The 6,716-nt window shown below is 40.2% G+C and overlaps 1 non-coding gene across 1 annotated transcript; it reads left to right on the top strand.

Moving 5' to 3' along the window:
* Positions 1-1,156: 1,156 nt before the first annotated feature.
* Positions 1,157-1,263, top strand: LOC113000819 (small nucleolar RNA R71). The gene has a single exon (XR_003266140.1). It is a non-coding gene; the product is annotated as a small nucleolar RNA R71 (small nucleolar RNA).
* Positions 1,264-6,716: the final 5,453 nt, after the last annotated feature.

Raw genomic sequence — 6,716 nt, 5'->3', positions numbered from 1 at the left:
TTGCTTTATTGCATCTAGCAGAGGTATGTTTACCTCTACTTTTCTGAATGTTTCCAAGATCTCTTTCTCTGCCTCTTCCATTTTTTTGTTGGAAACTGCTCTTGGAGGGAATGGAAGAGGAGGGATGTGTTGCTTCTGCAAATCAGAATTACCAGTGGAAGATTCACCTGCACAAAAATTTTTAGGTAAATTTTTGTCATCACCTTTTTCTGGAGTAGAGTGAAGTTTGGCAGGTTCATTTGTAGATGAGGAAGGTGCTACGGGTTGAGGTCCTTGACGCTGCTTTCCCGACCTCAATGAAATGGCATTGACATTTTTGGGATTTTGGACAGCTTGGGAAGGCAGCTTGTCAGAATTCTAGGACTGTTGTTGATTCAATTGTGTAGCCAATTGTCCCATCTGATTAGTTAAGCTCTGAATGGAGGCTCTGGTCTCTTGTTGAAACTGCATGTTCTGCATAGTCATTTGCCTCACAAGTTCTTCGAGGGAAGGTTGTGGAGGAGCCTCAACTGTTGGCTGTTTCTGGGGTTGTTGTTGTTGTTGAATTGGTGGAGGAATGTATGGTCTGCTTGGGCCAGCATCATTTTGGAAGGAAGGAGCAGACTGCTGTTGTTGTTGAAGAGGGCTAGACCATCTGAGATTAGGGTGATTCCTCCATCCAGGGTTGTATCTGTTGCTGGAGAGGTCGTAATTGTTCTATTGTGGTTGATTTTGCTGTTGAGGTTGAGGAGGTCTATTGTAAATGTTTGCAGCATAAGCTTCGGGCTGCTCAATTGCTCCTGGTTGCTGCATGGAAGGGCAAAGGTCTGTATGGTGGTTAGCAGAGGAGCACAAACCACAGACCCTTGCAACAGGTACAAATTTCTGGTTCAAGGCCAGCTGGGTTACCAAGTTAACCAATGCATCCAGTTTGCCTTCAAGCTTCTTAGTTTCAGATGATGCAGCTGAGTTTGTAGCTACCTCATGCACTCCTTTAATGACTATAGCATCATTTCTGGCGCTAAACTGCTGGGAGTTGGAAGCCATCTTCTCAATTAAATTTCTGGCTTCAGCAGGAGTCATGTCTCCAAGGGTTCCACCACTGGCAGCATCTATCATACTTCTCTCCATATTACTGAGTCCTTCGTAAAAGTATTGGAGAAGAAGCTGCTCTGAAATCTGATGGTGAGGGCAACTGGCACATAGTTTTTTAAATCTCTCCCAGTACTTATACAGGCTCTCTCCACTGAGTTGTCTAATACCTGAGATATCCTTCTTGATGGTTGTGGTCCTAGAAGCAGGGAAATTTTTTTCTAAGAATACTCTCTTAAGGTCATCCCAGCTCGTGATGGACCGTGGAGCAAGGTAATACAACCAGTCATTTGCCACTCCCTCTAAAGAATGAGGAAAAACCTTCAGAAATATATGATCCTCTTGGACATCTGGGGGTTTCATGGTGGAGCAGACAATATGAAATTCCTTCAAATGTTTGTGCGGGTCTTCACCTGCAAGGCCATGAAACTTTGGAAGCAAATGAATCAGTCCAGTTTTAAGAACATATGGGACATCCTCATCAGGGTATTGGATGCACAAGCTTTCGTAGGTGAAATCAGGTGCAGCCATTTCCCTTAGAGTCCTTTCACGAGGTGGAGGTTGTGCCATGTTCTCAGAATGTTCAAAATCAGAATGCTCAAAATTATAATGCTCAAAATCAAGATGTTCAAAATCACCAATAACAGAATGCACAGATTCACCAGTAATGGAATGCTCAGGATGATCAAAAGGTATAAAATGATGCCTAACTAATCTATGAAATGTCCTATCTATCTCAGGATCAAAGGGTTGTAAGTCAGATGGATTGCCTCTAGTCATACACTACATTCAGCATGCACAACTAGTTGCCTTGTCATGTAAATAAAGGTGCAGGTTTGAACTACAGCTACCCTCAAATGATATCCAAATGACTTGAAATTTTGTGAGCAACCTTATAAAATGATGAGAATATAGCACAAAATATTTCAGGCAAAAATTCAAAGTCTAACTATGGAAGCTAAAAATGGTAGGTTAAGAAAAATAAGTGAATAAAACTTGAAAAATAAAAAACTTTTGACAGAATCACCACTTTTGGACGATGGAGACCTCATCTGGCTTATGGCAAGGTGCCACGACGTAGGAAATTTTTTTCTACCCCAAATACACATATAATAATTGCGATTCTGATAACCGGAGCAAAAGTTATGGCCGTTTGAAGTTTCGACAAAAACAAAATTTGCTACTTTTTTGGAACTTTCAAATCTAACCAAACAAAGGCTCTAGCTATTTTCCCCACAAAATATGGATTGAAAGAAGTTACCACAAAAAAATTCAGGCAAAAATAACAACCCTAGCTACTAAAACAAAAAATCCCAAATAATTCAGCATAGGTGGTCGCTAAAATCCGTTGCTACATGATTTCTACTACTACTCTGTTTTGCCGCAAACAAAAGTGGTCGTTAAGTCCGTCGCAAAACACTATTCACAACAAAACACCCAAAACTAAAACAGGGGAAGCGCTTAATAGGAAAACTGAAACAGAACACACACTAAACAAAATACCAGGACACTAAACAACACTAACACACATGCTACACAATACTAACAATTAAACATAAAACACGAAAGAATTAAACACAACACTAGCTAGCTATTATGAACCTTTGGACACTGCTCCCCAGCAACGGCGCCAAATTTGATCGAGGCCGTACCCGAATCAAATAAACATGAAAATGCAGTAACTAGGAAGTGATCCTAGGTCGTTTCCCAACGAGCAATGATAAACCAAATGTTCATAATATACTTGCAGTAACAGTAACGATGGGGGGGGGGGGGGTTTGTTTGTTTTGTGAATTAAGGAGCAGAACAAGTAAATTGGAATACGAAACTAATAATATTAAAAATGGGTTGTTTCCTCTGATTCAGAAGCCATTCTCTTATCCTGGGTTATGGAGAATTCGTCCCTAACAGTTAACCACTTAATCCAACCCTATTTCAATTTACTAAGCGAAAATAAACTTAGGGTTGTCAATACGTGATTAGGCACCACATACACCAGTTAGCCCTTCGTCCATTAAGCATGAATGCAAGTTAGGCTCAGAGGCAATTAATCGAACACGAAGTGTGCACTGATTAATGTTCACGAATTTGGGTTAACTGGTGAAGGGAAAACTGCCAGGGAACCACATTATAAACGAAACCTCAAAGAGAGTTGGGCTTCGTCCTCAAAAGGAAACAACACCAGAATATTTAGCCTTCCATGGATTCAAACAAAAAACGTAAATGAAACATGAAGCAGAAACATAAATAAACAGAAACGTAAATGAGGCAGAAACGAAAATGAAAACAGAAACGTAAATGAAAGTAGAAGAAGACACAAGAACGAAATTGTAATTAGAAGTGGAAAATGGAAAATTGCATTACGTGAATAGTAGCATCCAAGCAGAAAAACGTAAAACCCTAAACAAAGCTCTGAATAATGAATGGCATAACAGAATAGCCTTGCACAAATCCCAAGGCTACTATTTTAAAAGAGTCACTTAAAGTCACTGGGCCCTATTACAATACCCTGGCCCAAAATGAAATAAACACTGAACCACATAAAATAAAATTGCAAAATTTCCTAATTAGAAATTAACTAAGGTAAGCGCTGCTTTATTTGTCCTCTTCAAGTCCACAACCAAAATCCGGATTAAGCCCAATGTTTCATTAATTCCTGAAATTAGATTAAAAACATCAAATTAGCTAAATGAGCCCAAATAATAAAACTGCCTAATTAATTGACAATTAAGACCAATCAGTAATTAAAATGGTGCAAAAAGGATTTAGCAAATAGAAGAAAATGATGGCACATCATGGGGTGAATTCTACATGCTCCTTTTCTGGAAAATTCCTTCCCTAGTTGGTGTTTATGTTCATGTTAAGGGTGGTGTTTGGTATCGAATGTGCAATAGGCGGGTTTTGTGGCTGATTTAGGGGTGGCCTTTATGGATGGGTGTTCTTGGCTAATATGGTGGTGGGTAATGAGAAGGGTTGATATTAACTGAGTATTGGTATTGTTGAACTGGTGGGAAATTTGGCCATGTAGGAATGGAAGTCACAACATGGGTTCCTCCCTCCTTCTTATTCTCTCCATTTTCCCCAGGCTTCCTATTCATCAAAGCAGGATAATCAACTTTGCCTCTTCTCAGACCCATTTCGATCCTTTCACCGGCAAAAACTAAATCGGCAAAGCTTGAAGGCGTGTAGCCCACCATCTTCTCATAGTAGAACACCAATAACATGTCGACTATCATTGTTATCATCTCCCTCTCCATCATTGGGGGCACAACTTGAGCTGCTAGATCCCTCTACCTTTGAGCGTATTCTTCGAAAGATTCATGCTCCTTCTTACACATGTTATGTAGCTCCATTCTATCCGGAGCCATATCAGAATTGTACTGATATTTCCTAATGAAGGCAACCATTAGGTCCTTCCAAGAATGGACTCGGGAAGGTTCCAGATTAGTATACCAGGTGACGACTGCCCCAGTAAGACTTTCCTGGAAGAAATGCATCAATAATTTTTCATCTTTTGCGTATGCCCCCATTTTCCTACAGTACATCTTCAAGTGATTCTTGGGGCAAGTAGTTCCCTTGTACTTATCGAAATTCGACACCTTGAACTTCGGAAGGATGACGATTTCAGGCACTTGGAATAACTCTTCCATGTCAGCAAAAGCATAATCTCCACCTCCTGCAATGGCCCTCAACCTTTCCTCTATGTGATAAAAATTTCCCCTTTCCACCATGGTAGGAGGGACTCTTCCCACTGCAAAATGCAAGGGTTGTGGTTGTGGGCGATACTTAGGTCCTCCCAAGGTGTTCGGCTGGGGTATGCCACCAAATGCTTGCCCCTCAGTGGCATATCTGAGGTGAGGCTCGAAGTTGGCTAGAGTGTGGTCTCGGGGTACTTCAGGTGTCTCTCCCATGGGTTGAGGGACCTGTGCATGACCAGATTAGGGTTGTTGGCTCTCAATGGGTATGGGAGCGGAGTTATCAATATTCTCATCGGGAGCATGTGCAACATTGGGTGGTGTATAGTTGGGAGGCAAGCCATATGGTGGGAAGGAATGCTTACTCTGGACCTGCACAAAATGAGGGTCGCCCATACTTCCCAATGCTTCGCCTCCCTGACCTACCATATTCAAGACTAGACGACTTGCTTGATTGATGCCAGATGGGTGAGTCGGGTCCACCTTAGTGGCAGTACATGTAGTAATGACTGTAGCCGTGTTGAACTCCATCATTTTTCTCATACTCCTCATGGCTTCCATCATTGTGGTCATTTGCTCTTTCATGGCCTCCATGTCGGCCTTCATCCACTCTTGCACCCCTCTATTTCACTCATCACTCTAGCTTTGGCACGCATTCAGTAAGGGTGCACCGTAAAGCGCATTCTTTCCTTATGATTACAATGATTACGGTTTTGATTTCAAGGAAAGAATGCAGTGAGCAATGCATCCAAATGTGAAAAGAAAAATACGCATGGATGTATGTGAATGATATATTGTTAAAGTATTACAAGTTTTACACAGGACATTCAGTAGAACATAGGGTCGAATCAATTTAGATTCTCATTAAAGCAACATGGTTCATAACATCTTGTCATAGTCAAAGTGAAATTGGAAACAAAACATGAACATCAACAGTCCTCAATTTTTTAAATTATTTAGCTTAATCATGTGTTGGCAGTAGCCAAAGAAGCTATATAAACTCGATCCATCTTCTGCCCCAACTTTTGTAAGCTGGTTACTTCCATACTTGACCTTGACTTGATGAAACCCTTTTCTTAAAAGCATTTGCTTGGTTCAACCCCATAATCTAAGGAATAAAAATTTTGATTGTCATTACTTTGACAACATATCATAGAGATGAATGACTAGGGCATACTTATGCTATGCGTGATAAATGTAATTATGAGATCGACATGAGACGCCCGAATAAACATCATTTCCTGGTTAACAATGCATTAGGTACCATGTTCACATGATTTTCAATCATTTTTTTAAGAGAAATGAGTGTATAATCCCAACATGGTTTATTTATAGCTATCATCATGGTGCCCAACACATGTAATTGTGGTGTAAACTTCATTCTTCATTGTGGCTTTCTTTTTGTTCTTTTTTATTGTTTTGTGTTTGATGAGCTAAGTCTGATCGCAAGAAAGATAAAAAAGATGTGGAAAAATAAGAACTCCTCTAGGTTAGACGGATCATACAAAAGATCCTTCCATAAGAAAGAGAAAACTCCAATCATCTTCTATGAGTGCAAGAAACTCCAATCATCCTTCCACAGGTTCAGTAATCAAGTCGGAATGTCTTGGCCTTGAAAAGCTAAAATATAAGAAGAATAACTTCAATATCAAAAAGAAGAACCTCATGAGCACTTGAGAGAACCTAGATGATTCCTTATCTAACGAGGATAGTGAGGAAGAAGCCAACCTATGTCTAATGGCTGATGCATCCACTAGTAAAGTAGAACCAACATTGGATGCAAGTTCAGATGATGAAGACTCTCGGCCTAGTGATACTGTCAACTTTGATGGTGAAGAGGTAATGTTCGAATCTAGAGAAGACTTAATTAATGGATACAATCAACTATTATCTACCTCTGCTTGTGTCTCTAAAGCTTATAGAAGATTAAACAAACGTTTTCAACACCTT

Source organism: Glycine max, chromosome 20 (genome assembly GCF_000004515.6).
Source record: "Glycine max cultivar Williams 82 chromosome 20, Glycine_max_v4.0, whole genome shotgun sequence".
Lineage (NCBI taxonomy): Eukaryota > Viridiplantae > Streptophyta > Magnoliopsida > Fabales > Fabaceae > Glycine > Glycine max.
This window is presented reverse-complemented; position numbering and strand designations above follow the sequence as displayed.